This window comes from Tamandua tetradactyla, chromosome 2, assembly GCF_023851605.1.
Source record: "Tamandua tetradactyla isolate mTamTet1 chromosome 2, mTamTet1.pri, whole genome shotgun sequence".
Lineage (NCBI taxonomy): Eukaryota > Metazoa > Chordata > Mammalia > Pilosa > Myrmecophagidae > Tamandua > Tamandua tetradactyla.
In genome coordinates this window covers 101,222,287-101,240,058 of record NC_135328.1, presented here as the reverse complement: position 1 = coordinate 101,240,058, position 17,772 = coordinate 101,222,287, and the positions used below count along the sequence as shown (strand labels likewise).

General features: G+C 37.2%; 1 non-coding gene across 1 annotated transcript; it reads right to left on the bottom strand.

Annotated features, from left to right (window-relative positions):
* Positions 1-223: 223 nt before the first annotated feature.
* On the bottom strand, positions 224-326 carry LOC143675187 (U6 spliceosomal RNA). Its single transcript, XR_013171431.1, has one exon. It is a non-coding gene; the product is annotated as a U6 spliceosomal RNA (small nuclear RNA).
* Positions 327-17,772: the final 17,446 nt, after the last annotated feature.

The window sequence follows — 17,772 nt, the reverse complement described above, 5'->3', positions numbered from 1 at the left end:
CATGTATGGACTGTATGTGTTTGAAGATTTCTCAATATAAATATATTTTTTTAATTCCATTTGTCTGCCTGGTTGTCATCAATGGCTAAAATATTGACAGTTTGAACCGGTACAATTTGAACTGGAATGACTTAATATGGGCTCTTGATGAAAGTGTCTTACATCATTACATGCCTTGATTTATAAAGACTATATAATGCTGGAGGGACTTTTTTTTTCTTTTAAAAATATGGAATGCTTCACAGATTTGCATGTCATCCTTGCACAGGATCCCTGCTAATCTTCTCTGTATCATTCCAATTTTAGTATGTGTGCTGCAGAAGCACATACTAAAGGGACTTTTTAAGAGCCCCTGCATTGAAAATCTATTGATTTTTTCCTTTCTAGCATAAAATCTAGATCCATTAAACTTGATTATGAGGTCTTCTCTTTACTTATTTCTTTACATAATATTGGAATGTGAAATGGATAAATCCTTAACTTGTTATTAAGACATTATTTACATCTTTATTTGGAGTCACTTTGTATTTTGGCTATCTTTCAAGATGTGGCTTTTATTTAGTCCATACTGAATTTCATATATATTTGGCACTGTAAATCTGTGAATGCACAGAAGCTATTAAGCAATCTCTCTTATTAACATTTAGTTGTTTTCAATTAGTATTTTATATTTCATTCTCTCTTGATATAAGTACTTTGACCTTATTAGAGGTCAGGATTTATTTACCTAAAATACTCTGACCCCCAAATGGTCCAAAGATCGAATTCAGAAGATCTGTGAATTTAGATAGGAATGTTTTTTTTTTCCACTAATCTCTAAATGGTATTTAACGGTACCTTCAATTTTACATGGAGGTGATAAACCACAGAAATGTTAGCAATATCTATGACTTTGTCAGGATAAAAGTCACAGATATTTTCATACCACTTTATGTTTGTAGTAGATGACTTCAGCTTTCTGCAACTATATCACTGCCTTGCAGTCGTAGTGGTTATTAGACCTACTGCTAGATTTTCCTTATTTAATGTATTATTCAGCCACACATATTTTACTATATCACCAATTTATGATTTTACTATTGTAACAACTGTATTTCAATATAATTGTTTTCTTTGTAAAATGATATATTTTATTTTATGCATAAAAACATTATTTTGAGAATGAGACTGTTGTTCACCTATTTATTTGAGTTTCCCCCAAATTAGGATGATATAACAACATGTAACAATAATAACCTCATGGATTAAAACATTAAGAACTTTCTAACAGTACAACTAAATGACCTTTAAGATCTAAGGCAATAACTTCCAGGAAGATGGCCGACTAGGGCAGTAGAGATGAGCCCTGCTCCAGGAAAAAGTTACAGAAGGGATGGAGGTCGACTGAGGCAGCAATTCCGGAGGGCGGCTAACCTTGGAGAGCCTTCTGCACCACATGTGGCAGCCCTGGTTGCAGAGGCTGAGGAACTGCGAGGCAGAAAGATGCAGCTTGGTGTGGAGGCAGGGAGCAGCGGAGCCCGCTGGGGTGCAGGGACAGATACACGGGACTAGGAAGTGAGCGAGGCCACGTTCCTTGGGCTCGCTACCCTCACCAGTGCAGCCTCGTGACCAGCGATTCACCCCACACCCCACACCCTTGAACCCCCACACCCTTGAACCCCCTCACCTGCTCCCATTTCCTGTGCTCCAAGCACCCCCACCCCACCAGACCCCAGTGCATGTACCTGCCCCCCACCCCCACCCCAAGTGCAGCCCAACACACCTCTCCTACACCCCTCCCAAGCACTACCTCCCCCTCCCTGTTTCCTGAAGGCTGTTATCAACACATAAGGTTTCAGGCACTAACCTCCATACCTAGGCTACCCGCAACACCCCACCCCCCACCCCCGCCATAGCATCACACAGCCTCATCACCCCCTCCCTGAGATCTGGGCATCCATTTACGGCACTCCCAGGCCCACGTATGCGCATGGGCCCCCAGTCACACCATTCAGCTCTGGGAACTGCACTTTACAGCAGTCCTAGAACCACCCATGTGCACAGCCCTCAGCATCACTTCCCAGCACTGAGAAAGTGCTGACCTGTGCAGCTGGGTCACATCTGCCCCAATCCATGAAGGTGTAACACAGACCTGCTGCCACAGCTCTATGCGTGTACACAAAGGGCCCCATGCCTTAGACCAGCGCACACCAGGGTTACGCCCCCCCAGACCGATGGATATGCACAGCTACATCCTCCCTGGCCGCTGGGCACCCATGTTCACAGCACCAGCAAAACATCCCCAACCTGCACCCATATCTGCCCTGAAACAAATCACTGCACTGAGTGCTCCACCCCACGCCCTGCTCCCAACTGTATAACCATCCTGCAAACACAAGGCCTTAGACTACTGAAAGAGATCAACTCCCAAAGTAAATCAATCAAGATATCTACATGCCATGAAGATAGCAGATCACGAAGCATATCACAATGCAAGCTGATGTAGCCCTGCCTAATGACCAAATTAAAACACCAGAGGGGACACAGATATTGGAACAACTAATCAAAGATTTTCATATAACTCTACTTACTAAAATAAGCGGGATTGCAAATGACATAAAGGAGATCAAGAAGACAGTAGAAGAGCACAAAGAGGAATTTGAATTTGAAGAAAAATAGGGGAAATCACAGAGATTAAAGACTCTGTTGACCAAATAAAAAGCATACCAGAGGCACACAACACCAGATTTGAAGAGACAGAAGAAAGAATAACTGATATAGAGGATAGGATAACTGACTTTGAAGACTTAAAACAGCAAATGACAAAAAAGATGGAAAAATTGAATGGGAACTTAGGGAAAAGATAGACAAAAAAAGCGTACAAATGTAAGACTCATTTGTGTCCCAGAAGAAGAAGAGAGGAGTAAGGGGCTAATTATATAATAGTTATTAGATAATAGCATATACTTAATACGTAATAGTTAAGGATATAATGGGGGAGAACTTCCCAACCCTCATAAAGGACATAAATATACAAGTCAAAGAAACCCAAAGAACTCCAAACAATAAATCCAAACAGGTCTTCCCCAAGCCACATACTAATCAGTCTGTCAAATGTTGAAGAGAAGCAGAAAATCCTGAAAGTAGCAAGAGGAAAACAATCAACTACATACAAGGGAAATCAAATAAGACTGAGTTCAGGCTACTCAACTAGCACCCTGGAGGCGAGAAGGCAGTGGTATGATATATTCAAGATCCTGAAAGAGAAAGACTTCCGGTCAAGAATTCTGTACCCAGCCAAATTGTCTTTTAAAACTGAGGGAGAGATTAAAATTTTCACAGACAAACAAATCCTGAAAGAATTTGTCAACAAGAGACTGGCCCTACAAGAAATACTAAAAGGAGTTCTGCCAGCTGAAAAAAAAAAAGAGGAGAAGGAGGTCTGGAGGAGGGCACAGAAGTGAAGAGTACCACTAAGGGTAATTTAAAGGATACAAAGAGCAAGAGGGAGAAGAATATATAGATCTGACAAATAAAATAAAAGAGAGAAGATGGTGGAATCAAAAAACGTCTTTTCAGTAATAACTTTGAAGGTTAACAAACTAAACTTACCAATTAAAAGATACAGATTGGCAGAATTGATTAAGAAACATAATCCAGCTATACCCTGTTTACAAGAGACTCATAGATACATACAATGGAATTTTATGCAGCAGTAAGACAAAATGACGTCCTGAAGCACATGACAAGATGGATGAGCCTTGAGGACATAATGTTAGGCAAAATTAGCCAGACACAAAAAGATATGCACTGAATGATTCCACTTTTATGACCAGGATAAAGTATAATCAAAGACTTATAATATAGAATACAGTGGACTTAGAGTTACACAGAAGCTAGAGATGGGTGAACCATTAGCTAATGAGGTTGAACTCCAATGTAAGGGAATAGATAGGAGCGAAGGTGATTCTCTAGTGAGTCTAAAAGTAATAGTATCACTTTGAAGATGAACAAGATTGAAAGGGGTTGTATAGACATATGTGTCCTACTGACTCACACTAGAAATATGAATGAGTTCTTGTAAGAATTACTTCAAAGATATGATTCTTGTATAAAGAATGTTTAAGCCTAGGGTACAGGGGGAAAACCGCTATTGTATGCTATTAACTGTGTTCAAAAGGAAACTATCAGCACTACCACAGCAACAGCAGAGGTGAATAATGGGGGGAGGGACAAGAGCTAAGAGGAGGTTTAGATTTCCTGTTTGGTGAGGGTGTGTTTATTGGTTTTCTGTCTCTTGGAAACAATGAAACTATCTAAAATTGAGACTGTTGATGGACTGTGGACTTTGGGCCTCTGCATGATGCCCGATGAATGCAGGTGGCTGAAGGATGCATGACGGAGAAGTAGATTGGCGAATGATGGCGTATACTTATGAACGAAGGTTGTGGTGCTACAAAAAGGAATAATGTCATGAGGCATGCGATGATGTGAATTTGTGAGACAAAATAAGCCAGAAAAAAAAACACCAACAAAGGTACAGTTGCATTTAGAAAATGCTCATAAGAAAACAGGGGCCTAGATTGTAAGGTTTTAGAGCAGAGTGGTTAAGTCCAGAGTGGTGATTATTATTTCTGGATTTTGAGAGGCTGTTTTATATATATAAGCTGATATTTAGAGATAAGAACAAAGCCGAACAGGTTGGGGTTAAACTAATTCAGAACATAGGGGTAAGGAAGACAGTTTCTATATTTTAGAACCACACATACTCTTTGAGACCAATGGAAGAAAGGTTTATTTGATCTGGAACTGAAATTTTCTGTAGTGCATAATCTAATTCAGCCTATCTGTATAGCTCATTTGAATAACTGAAACACAGGGAGCACAGAATGAGAAAGAGGTCCTTTAATCCTGTATAGATTAATGTAATGCTTGGAAACATCCTAGAGTATATTAAGCAGACAATCAAAAAGTATTGGCAAAGTCTCCTGAGACAGAGAAGAAAGACTACGGAACCATTAAACCTTACTTACCATCAGGGAATCCCCTGATACTGTGTCAAAATGTAGGGATATCCAAATCAATAGGCCATGCCCTCAATCATGAGACTTACTCTTGTGAAGCTTATGTTGGCAGCACAGAAGCTTAGCCTACCTATAGGCATGCCTAAGAGTTACTTCTGGAGGACCTCTGTCGTTGCTCAGATGTGGCCTTGGTCTCTCTAAGCCCAACTCTGCAAGTGAAATCATTGCTCTCCCCCCTACATGAGACATGACATCCAGGGGTGAAAGTCTCCCTGGCGACGTGGGAGATAACTGCAGGGATGAATCCAGACCTGATACCATGGGATCAACAATTACATCCTGACCAAATGGGGCAAAACAAGTATAATTAATAAAGTATCAGTGGCAGATAGAGTTCAAATAGAGTTGAGAGGCAAGCTTCAGGTAGACCTTGCTACCTAAGATAACCTGCCAACCCCCAACCAGGACCATTCCAGCCAATCCTAAAGAACACCTAGGGCAATTTATAAGATTCCACAAGGGTTCCAGGCACTAGAGCAACTTGTCAGAAACCTACAACCTCCAGATGGGTCCCTGGTCCATATAAGTCCTGAAACCTGGCCCAGCATCTCCAGAAACCAGATAGTTCCATGTCCCTACCCCATATTAGTGACAGACCCTTCCAATATCAAAAATTTAGAATTGTCATAGCCCAAACAACCCCAAAGAGAGGTATGGAAAGATCATAGGTGATGGTGGAATGACACATAGAATATAGGACTTAACAAATGAATATGAATGCTGAATCATTAAATTAATATCTCTATTAGTCTCCAATGTTTTAGAGCAGCTACAAGTAAAAACCTAAAATTGTGAAATTGTAACCCATGTCAAAGTCTGTAGTATGTTCTACAACTAATTGTGGTGCTGTGCTTGGAAATTTATAGCTTTATTGTATATATATGTTATTGTTCACAAAAAAAAGAAGGACAAAAAAAGTCGATTGTGACAATAAAGTATTTAAGCCCTCTAGCCTCCTATATTCTGGAGCAGCTAGAAGGGAAAATATGAGAGGATCATATGGTGGCTCATGACAAACTCTGGGATCTATCCTGTAACCATTTTTTGAAGAGTGCTTTGAAAACTTACTTTTTTATTTCTTTGCTTTGTATATGTTATACAATAAATAAAGTTAAAAAAATCACAGAAAAATTAAAAAGTTAACCTATATTGACCAGATGATCTAGCCACTCCACTCCTGGGTATTTATTCAAAAGATCTGTACACAAATGTTCATAGCAACATATTTGTAATACTCCAAAACTGGGAAAACTTCAACTGTCCATCATAGGCTAATGAATAAAGAAACTGCCACAACTGAAAAAAGGAAAGAAAAGAAAAAGATCTAATGCAGTAATTAGTCCTTTTTATTTAAAATGCATACTTGAAGCTGTACTGATTTCAACCTGTTATTATTTGATTAATATTTCCCAACCAGAAATAACTACTAGCATTATTTGATAGAAGTTCTAGTCTTTTTCTTAGGGACATCTTTATGTTACAGACATGCAGTTATATAATCTGCCATTCTATTAACACCACGCCAGATACATCCTGCCTTATCATTAAACATTTTTAAACATTATCTTATGACTACATAGTATTATTTTATATAGAGGCCCTATATAGAGTCCATCTTTTTAAATAAAATTATTAAATCTTCTCTGATAACCCTTTTGATTTGATCTTCCCAAGATCAGATCTTGAATTTGAGGGAAAAAAAATCCTGCTTGTCCTGTATACTTAAAACTATCTTTGTTAACTCCATGAAAACCATTGGAAGATCATGAAGATTTGTTACTTCACTTTATAAAAAGAGAAACGGTAGAAATGGTCAGGTCTGTTTGGCATGCTCCTCATCTCTTAATAAGTGTGATACTATTATAAGAGTTGCATGGAAAGATTTTTCAAATCAGAAGAAATGCTCAACCTTCTCTAGGTTAAGTGTGTATGATAAACTGGCATTAATATGAATATTTCAGATATTGTACCCTTGATGGAAAGGCATTGAAGATTTATTCATGCCCTTGCTGTCTACGGTATGTTCTTCCCCCAGGGAAGATGCTGATCAAAATTTTTTTTTTATGAAAAATTGTGTAGAATACTCCAGTGGAGAATTTTACTGATATATATCACAGTCTTTCAGTCTCATGATCATTTATGCTTCTATCTGATGCTTGTCTGAAGTTTATGCAGTAAGCTACAGGCTAGAATTTGCATCTCCAACAAAGAAGCACTGTGTGTAACCCTTGAAAGGAGGGCAATACCAGGTTCTCCTAACTACTGGTATTTCAAGCTTCAGAGCTGACGTCATCTAGATAACTTTCAAACTGCACCAGTGGACTGAGCCAATCACTCTTGACACTTAGAGTTCAAAAAAATCTTCTGGCCATGTTCCATACTTAAAAAAAAATAGGTAGTTATTGAACCTTTCTTTTCCTGTTTTCAGTCACAGAATTTTATTTCCAAATCAATTTGAAGTACTCAGAGATTAAAGCTAATAGAACAAAAACAAAACAAGAGCGAACATACACAGCTGTAGCTGTCTGTGTGCTGCTTATTCTAAAGGCCTTATTATTCCTTATTCTAAAGGAATTTTAACAAATGGCAAACAAATGATGTCCCTGAACTAGAGCCTAGTTAAAGAATCTTTTTGTTGTTGTCATTGGTGTTTGCTTTGTTGGAGGAACCATCTGTGACTTTTCCATTTAATGGCTCTCTGGTCTTAACTCTGTCAAGCATTCCTTTTCCTAGAGGAAATGTCTAGTAATAAGTACTTAAGTAGGGTATATTATGTAATATCTCTCACTGTCATCTCAGAAAGATCAAGTTAGCAGGAAACAAAAGGCAAGGATAAAGAACGGATGGAGCAGAGCAAATAAGGATGATCCCAAATAATCTCGAAGTAGAAATATCCAATCTTGCTATTTATCGATGATACTAACTGCAGCCAGGGAATAAGTTGCCAGATTAATGAGGATCATTTCTAAAAGATCTAGTGAGACGTGGCAGATGTGATTTCAAGAAGAAAGGCAATAAATCTGCATGAACTAATTCTAGGAAGAGGACATTTGGGACTAGAAGCCACTGCTGGCTGTTTCCCAGCATGCATCAGTCCGTGGTCAGAAATGCTTCCCCTTCCCCTCCCATCCCCTCCCCTGCAAAGCTCATCAGCTTCAGGAAAAGTTCCACAAAGAAAATTAAAAACAAAAATGAAAAAGAGCTACAGTCTTGTTCCGGTTAAGTGCCCAATCATTATATACCCTTTTCTGGAAGTATGTTTCTGGTTCCAGTATTTCCACAAAAGCAATGAAGGCAGTGTTCAGGTTTGAAGCTATCATGTACCCCAGAAAAGCCATATTTTAATCCCGATTCAGTCTTGAGGTGTCAGCCATTTCTTTTAATCCTGATTCAAGACTGTAGCTGGGAAACTTTTGATAAGATTACCTCCACTTACCTCCATGGAGATGTGGCACACCCAATTGTGGGTGTTGACCTTTTGATTAGATGAAGATATGACTCCCCCATTCCAGGTGGGACTTGATTAGTTTACTGGAGTTCTTTAAAAGAGGAAACATTTTGGAGAGTGTTCAGAGCTTGCAGAAACTTCAGAGCAGAGCTGATACAGATGCTGATGCTTAGAGAACAGAGACACAGATGTTGTTTGGAGATGCTTGGAGCCCAGGAAATGTTTCCATGAGATGTTAAGCAAGCCAGAACCTGGAGAGAGCCAAGAGAAGCCAAGAAATGTAAACCAACTCCAGAGACACAAAGTAAGGAACCCCCACAGGAACAGAGGCTGAAAACAATGGAGCCCAGGAGCAAGGGACCAGCAGATGCCAGCCACATAACATCCCAGCTGATAGAGGTCTTCCAGACCCATCAGCGTTCTTCCTTGAGTTAAGGGATCTTCCCCTGGATGCCTTAGTTTAGGCATTTTCATAGGCTTAGAACTGTACATTTATAACATTAAATTTCCTTTCTTAAAAGCCATTCTAGTTCTGGTATATTGCATTCCAGCAGCTTACAAACTGAAACAGCTGGAGAGGAAGTTCTGTGAATAGCTAAAATGATCAGGGGAAAGGTGCATGCCTGGATTTGGGAATGTAAGGACTGAATCAACCTTAGGGCCTACAAAATTCTGCAGGGTATTTGAATAAACTGGAACTGGCTCTATTAACCAAATAATGGTATCACCATACACTGTAAGAAATATGCAATTGGTTATCTCTAAAGATGATATTTGTCAGTGTAAATATATGAGAGGTTCAAAAACAAAATAAGTGTTCTGGTGGTGGCCTTCTAAGGGGATTTTATTACGGAGAAGTAGAAATAGTAAACCTGTGCACCTAAATTCCCGAAGGCACTGAAAGAAAGGGCAGTCACTGCCTATGACAAATGTGCTTTAGTGACAGGAACAGGAGCTAAGCAATGGGTTGGATTCTGGTGTGCCCACTGTGTGAATTTTTTGTTTCTACACCTAGTAAGTTGATATGCTATGCCAAAACTGATGGATGCGAAGATAATTCTTGTCTTCATTAAAGAAGAAACGTGTCATGCCACCAAAACAGCATTTTCCCAAGGAGAGATCATATTATGGTTTATTAGAAAATGTGCGTCATGCCCATAAATTTCAGAAAATACATTCCCTTTCCATGAATCATTTATTCCTTACCTGTAAAGCTCAGGATTTCATGGAGTGGAATTCTCCCAGCTATCATTCTGTAGACTTCAGTGCTACTTCATCAGCTTCTTCAGTACCACTTTGACCAACAGAATAGGTCTATCTGTAGGGGATTCAGAGCCAACAACTTCAGTCTGGGTCATTACTGTCTGTCAATCTTCATTAGTAAATATGTTAGCAAAATGAGAAAACAATCAGTAGGGCTGGAAAACAGTTATTATATTTTTTATGTGGAGACTGACTTGCATTATCTAAGTTGATAGTGCTTTGGCAAGGGATAAATAGTTGTTTGCTGCTGAGAAGGTGAAGATGCAACAGAATTATTTCTAACTTGTGCTATACTCATACAACAAAGATAAATTATAAATCAAAGCCAGGGAAAAGGGGAACTGGTTTGAATACGATGTATTGATGAGCTAGTTTCTCTCTCTAAGCAACATTGTGTGTGCCTGTGTGAGAAAGTAGCCAACTACACCATACTGTTCTTCTTTGGCATATTTTCAAATGTTGTTAGAAATCAGAGATGTGGCGGTATCAGTTCCCCAAACACTGTGGAGTGAGTTCAGGTAGTCAAAGCATCAAAATGCACTAGAAAATATAAATATATAAAAATAAGAGAATTACAGATTATGTTGTCATTTATGATAAATGCTCTATCAGGTGATAATACAATTAGCAAAGGCTGACTGAACGTCAGGCACTTTTCTAAGCTTTTCAAATGTATATTAACTGATTTAGCCCTCGTAATAATGATATGTGATTCATATATTATAAGGAACCTGAGACACAGAGAAGTTTCAACCACTTTCCCAGGACTATAGTGCTAATCATTGACAGAGTTGATGTTGAATCCCATGAGGTCAATTTTAGAGTTCACAGTCATAATAATTGCACTCTTCTGCATATTTTGGATAATTATTTTATTCCGTTCGAAAAGCACCATGATATTCCTACTCTGGATTTTCATCCCTGTTTAATTGGAAGCTTGTCTTCTTATTGACAATTCTGCTTAGCCTGACCCAGTTTTTTCCCTGCCTCTTGGATATTACTGTCTCCTTTGTTTTTTTCTTTTCCAGAAACTGAAATTGGCTCAGTTCTTGACACTCTGCCTCTCTGTCCCATTATGTACTGTTCATGTATGTGTGTATACTTACATATATATATATGCATATATACATTCTTTCAGTTTATTGAGAAAGTATTTTTCATTTGTTTATTTTATATTTTAAAAAATTTTTATTTTGAGATAATTATAAATTCACATGTAAGAAATATTGGAGAGATATATATTCCATGTATCCTTTACAGAGTTTCACAGTGGCAACATCTTGCAAAACCATGGTCTGATATCCTAATTCATGATATTCACATTGATATAATCCACAAATCTTATTTACTTTTTCCAAGTTTTACTCATAATCATGAGTATATTTAATTTTGTATGATTTTCTCACATGTGTATGTTCCGGAAGCCATCACCACAATCAAGATACTGTGCAGTTCCATTGCCAATCTCCATCCCCATCTCCTTTCTGTATCTTCTCTTCTCTATACCATCTCTTGGTACACACTTGTCTGACTGCCATCTTTAAATAATGTCTTTTCAAATGTTTAAGATAAATGGAACCATTGTAGTATATTAACTTTGGGGATTGGCATTTATCATTCAGCATAATTACTGGGATTCTTCCAAGGTATTGCATGTGTCAAAAATTTTTTCCTTTTTATTGCAGCGTAGTATTCCACAATTGGCTTAATTCATCCAATGAAGGACATCTGGGTTGTTTCCAGTTTGGGTCTATTGTGATAAAGTTGCAATGAACATTAATGTACAGGGTTTTGTGTGAACACCAGTTTTCATTTCTCTGGAATAAATGCCCAAGAGTGCAATTGCCAGGTTGGGTGGTAGCTGCATATTTAGTTTTATAAGAACCTGCAAAACAGTTTCTCAGGGTGGCTGTAGCATTTTACATTCCCACCAGCAATGTGTGAGTGATACAATTTCTCCCCATTCTTCTCAGCATTTGGTATTGTCCCTATTTCTTATCTGAGCCATTCTGATAGGTATTTAGCAATATCTCATTGTAGTTGAATTTGCATTTTTCTGATGGCTAATGATGTTGAAATGTCTTTCAATGTGCTTATTTGCCAGCTACATGTCCTCTTTGGTGAAATACCTGTTTGTGTCTTTTGCCCATTTTCTAATAGGACTTTATTTTTTACTTTCCATCAGTGCAAACTAACTTTTTACAAGTGATGAAAGATTATTATTATAATTTTACTTTTTACTAGGTGCATGGTACTTTTGTTACAATTGATGAAAGATTATTAAAATTGTACATTTTATTACAGTCCATAGTTTGCACTGATTCACTATTTGTGCTGTACTGTCATATGGCTTTAAAAAATTTTTTTCTAGTAATATATATACAACCTGAAATTTCCCCATTTAACCACTTTTGAATATATTATTCAGTGGTGTTAACTACACTCACAGTGTTATGCTACCATAATTCCCATCTATTACAAAAACTTTTCCATCACTCTAAACAGAAATTCTAACTAATTAAGCATTGCCTCCCCTTTCCTTACCACATCCCAGCCTCTAGTAGCCAATATTCTAGCTTCAGACTCTTATGAATTGGCTTATTGTGATCATTTCATATCAGTGAGATCATATAATATTTGTCCTTTTGTATCTGGCTTATTTCACTCAACATCTTGAAGATTTATCCATGTTGTCACATTGTATCAGAATTTCATTCTTTTTTATGGATATATATATATCCCATAGTATATATATATACCACATTTTGTTTATCCATTCATCGGTTGATGGACACTTGGGCTGCTTCCATCTACTGGCAATGGTAAATAATGCCACTATGAACATCTATCTGTTCAAGTCCCCACTTTCAGTTAGTTTGGGTCTGTACCTATAAGTGGAATTTGCCAGGTCATATGGAAATTCTACACTGAACTTCCAGAGGAACTGCCAAACTGTCTTCCACCATGACTACACCATTTTACTTTCTCACCAACAATGAATGAGTGTTTCTGTTCCTCCATATCCTCTCCAACACATTAACTTTCCATTTTTAAAAAGCAGTCATTTCAGGGCAAGCCTCAGTGGCTCAGTGGTAGAGTTCTCGCCTGCCATGCCAGAGACATGGGTTTGATTCCCGGTGCCTGCCGATGCAAACAAACAAAAAAAGCAGTCATTTCATTGGATGTGAAATGCTGTCGTTCTGGATTATTTTTTATAAATCTTTACTCACATACAGACCATACATGGTATACAGTGGCTCACAATATCATCACATAATTGAATATTCATCACCATGATTATTTTTAGAACATTTGCATAATTACAGAAAAAGAAAAAGAAAAAAGAAAAACCCATACATCCCATACCCCTTACCCCTCTAATTGACCCACAGTATTTCAATCTATTCAATTTATTTTACTCCTTATCCCCTGAATTATTTATTTCTTTTTCATCCATATCTTTTTTACTCATCTTTCCATACCCTGGATGAAAGGAGCATCAGACACAAGGTTGTGAAGTGGTATCTTGTGGATTTCATTTTCATTTCTCTAATGACTAGTGGCATTCAGCATCTTTTCATGTGTCATCAGGCCATTTATATGTCTTTGGAAGCTTTTACTCATTTTTTAAATTTGGTTATTTATTTGTAGTTCTTTATATGTATTTCAGATATTAAACCCTTAACAGATGTGTGGTTTCCAAATATTTTCTCCTGTTCCATAGGTTGTCTTTTTACCTTCAGGATGAAGTTTTTTGATGCACACAAGTTTTAATTTTGATGAAGTCCTATTTGTCTATTTTTTCTTTGGTTGTTTGTGCTTTCAGTGTAAAGTCTAAGAAATTATAGCTGAATATAAAGTCCTAAAGATATTTTGCTGTGTCTTCTTGTAGGAATTTTATAATTTTGGTTCTTATATTTATATCATTGATCCCTTTTGAGTTAATTTTTGTATCGGCAATGAGGTAAGGTCTACCTTTATTTCTTTCACATATGATTATTCAGTTTTCCAGCCTATTTGTTGAAAAGACTATTCTTTCCCCATTAAGTGGACTTGGCAGCCTTGTCAAAAATCAACTGGCCATAGACATCAGAGTTAACTTCTGAACTCCCGGTTTTAGTTCATGGGTCTACATGTCTATACTTGTGCCCCTACCGTGCTGATTTGATTACTGTAGCTTTGTAATAAAATTAGTTTCTTTTAAATAAGGAAGTGGTAGTCCTTCAACTTTCTTCTTTTCCAAGGCTTTGACTAGTTGGGTCCCCTTACCCTTGCATAAAAGTTCAATGGTTGGCTTTTTCATTTTTGCAAAAATCGCTGCTGGAATTTTGATTCAGATTGAATTGAATCTGTTAATCATTTTGGGTATAAGTCTCTCCATTTAACAATATTTAGTTTTCTAGTCTATGAACAAGGAATGCCATTCCATTTATTTAGGTCTTCTTTGATTTATTTTGGCAATGTTTTATAATTTTGCTTGTATAAATCCTTTATATCTTTGGTTACATTTATTCCAGAATATTTTATTATTGTAGTTATTATAAACGGATTTTTAAAAATTTCTTCCTCATATTGTTTGTGACTAGTATTGATTCACTACTGGTTTTTGCATGTTGATCTATTCCACTACTTTGATGAATTCATTTATTAGCTCTAATAGCTTTCTTGTGGGTTTTTTAGGATTTCCTTTATATATGATCATGTCCTCTACAAATAGGTAAATTATTACCTCTTACTTTCTGAAGGAATGCCTTTTATTTCCTTCTCCTGCCTAACTGTTCTAGCTAGATCTTTTAGTACAGTGTTGAGTAACAGTGGTGAGAGTGGGCATCTTTCTCTTTTTCCGGATCTTAGAGGAAAAGCTTTTGGCCTTCCATCATTGAAAATGATGTTAGCTATGAGTTTTTAATATATTCCCTTTATTATGTTGAGAAAAAATTATTCTATTCCTAGTTTTCTCAGTATTTTTATCAAGAAGGGGTAGACTTGTCAAATACCTTTTCTGCATCAAATGAGATGATCATGTGTCATTTCTCCCTTGTTCTTTTAAAGTGTTGTGGTAGTTAGATTCAGTTGTCAACTTGGCCAGGTGAAGGTGCCTAGTTATATTGCTGTGGACATGGGCTGATGGCAGGTGAACCTCATCTGTTGCTGATTACATCTGCAGTCGTCTAAGAGGCATGCCTACCGCAATGAATGATGTTTGAGTTAATTGGCTGGTGCTTAAATGAGAGACTCAAGGTGGCACAGCCCAAGCAGCTCAGCATACCTCATCTCAGCACTCACAGCTCAGCCCAGGCCTTTGGGGATGCAGAAAGAAATTACTCCAAGGAAAGTTGTTGGAACCCAGAGACCTGGAGAGAAGGCCAGCAGAGATTGTTCTGTGCCTTCCCGCATAAGAAAGAGCCTCAGTTGAAAGTTAGCTGCCTTTCCTCTGTAGAACTAACAAAATAAATCCCCTTTTATTAAAAGCCAATCCATCTCTGGTGTGTTGCATTCCGGCAGCTAGCAAACTAGAACAAATGTGTTACATTAATTGGTTAGTTTACGTGGAACTACTCTTGCATATCCAAGATAAAGCCCACTTAATCATAGCATATAGTGATCTTAATGTGTGATTGGATTCAGTTTGCTGGTATTTTGTTGAAGATTTTCCATCTATATTCATACCCTTATGTGATCTATAATTTAATTTCTATAATTTTCTTTTCTTGTCCTCTTTATCTAGCTTTGCTATTAGGGTGACGTTGGATTCATAGAATGAGTTCGGAAGTGCTTCTTCTTCAATTTTCTGGGAGAATTAGAGCAGGATTGATACTAGTTTCAACTTGGAATATTTGGTAAAGCTCACTAGTAAAACCATCTGGTTCTAGAATTTTCTTTATTCAGAAGTATTTGATTACTGATTCAGTCTCTTGTGATTGGTCTGTACAGATTATCTAATGCTTCTTGAGTCAGTATAGGTAGTTTGTATGTTTCTAGGCATTTGTCTAGGTTATCTAATTTGGGGGGGATACAGTTATTCATACTATCCAATTATAATCCTCTATTTCATGTGCCCCCTTTCATTTCCAATATCAGTTTTTTGTCCTTTCTGTTATCCCTTTTTCTCTGTTTTCCTTAAGGTTTGTCAATTTTGTTGGTCTTCTCAAACCAACCTTTGCTTTCTTTGATACTTATTTTTTATTCTGTATTTCACATAGCTCTTAACTTTATTCCTTCTTCTGCTCACCCTGGGTTTAGTTTGTTCTTCTTTTCCCAGATCCTCCACATGTGTGGTTAGGTTTTTTTTTTTTGCATGGGTAGGCACCAAGAATCAAACCCAGGTATCTGGCATGGCAGGCAAGAACTCTGCCACTGTGCCACCATTGCCCACCCTAGATTTTTTATTTGAAGTCTTTATTCTTTTTTAATGTAGGCATTTAGACTAGAAATTTCCCTCTCACAGTTCCTTTTCTGCATCACATATATCTTGGTATGTTGTGTTTTCATTTTCATTCTACTCAAGATATTTCCTAATTTCCCTTGTGATTTCTTCTCTGAGTGATTAAAATGACATTGTTTTGGGTGGGCCACGGTGGCTCAGCAGGCAGGAATGCTTGCCTGCAATGCCAGAGGACCCTGGTTCAATTCCCGGTGCCTGCCCATGTAAAAAAAAAAAAAAAAATGACATTGTTTAATTTCCACATATTTGTGAATTCTTCAGTTCTCCCTCTGTTATTGATTTCCAGCTTCATTCCATTGTGATTAGAAAAGATACATTGTATGATTTCAATATATTTTAATTTAAGACTTATTCTGTATACTAACACATGCTCAAGCCTGCAGAAGCACCACGTACACTGGAGAAGAACGCGTGTTCTGCTGCTCTTGGGTAAAGTGTTCTATATGTGTCTTTTGGGTATAGTTGGTTTATAGTGTTGCTCATGTTCTGTTTCTGTGAAGAAATAAATTTTCTGTCCATTATTGAAATTGAAATCCCCTTTTTAGAATCCCTTCCTTTCACTCTGGAGAACTCCATTTACCATTGCTTGTAGGGCAGGTCTGGTGGTGAAGTATTCCTTCAGCTTCTCTTTATCTGGGGATATTGTAATCTCTTTCTCATTTCTGAAAGTCAGTTTTGCCAGATATAAAATTCTTTTTTTTTTTTTTTTTTTTTTTTTTTTTTTTTTTTAAAGGAAAGACAGAGAGAAGGAAGGAAGGAAGGATGAAAGGGAAACATCTTTTAAACATTTTCTTGTTTTTATTGTATTCTGTTTCTCTGTTTTTGTTACATGGGCTGGGGCCGGGAATCGAACCAAGGTCCTCCGGCATAGCAGGCAAGCACTTTGCCCGCTGAGCCACCGCGGCCCGCCCAAGATATAAAATTCTTGATAATTGTTTTCATTCAGCACTTTAATATTTTGTCCCTCTGCCTCCTTGCAGAGAAACTATCGATTTCTCCCATGAAGCAGTATTTGCTTCATGTATTTTGGGGCTCTGTTATTAGGTACATACATATTTATAAGTATTATATCTTCTTGCTGAATTTGCCCCATTATCAGTATATGGCATCCTTCTTTGTCTCTTATTACAGTTTTTAACTTAAAGTCTATTTTATCTGACATTTATGTAGTTATCCTAATTCTCTTTTGGTTACTATTTGCCTGTTATATTTTTTCTATCCTTTCATTTTCAACCAACTTTGTTTTTGAACTTGAGACGAGTCATTTATTTTAATTCATGTTGACAATCTTTGTCTTTTGATGGGGAGTTTAATTCATTTACATTTAAAGTAACTACTCCATTTACATATAAAGATTCTGTGGTGAAATCGCACTCTAATGCAAGGTCTTCTGTCCTTTTATTTTGTGTTACCTTTTTTGTCTCTCAATTCTTCTTTTAATATGTACTTTCATATTTACTTATTTTTGTAGTATATCATTTTGGATTCTTTTTCATTCCTTTCTGCATATATTTTACAGATTTTTTTTTTTTTTTTTGGTGTGTGTGGCTACC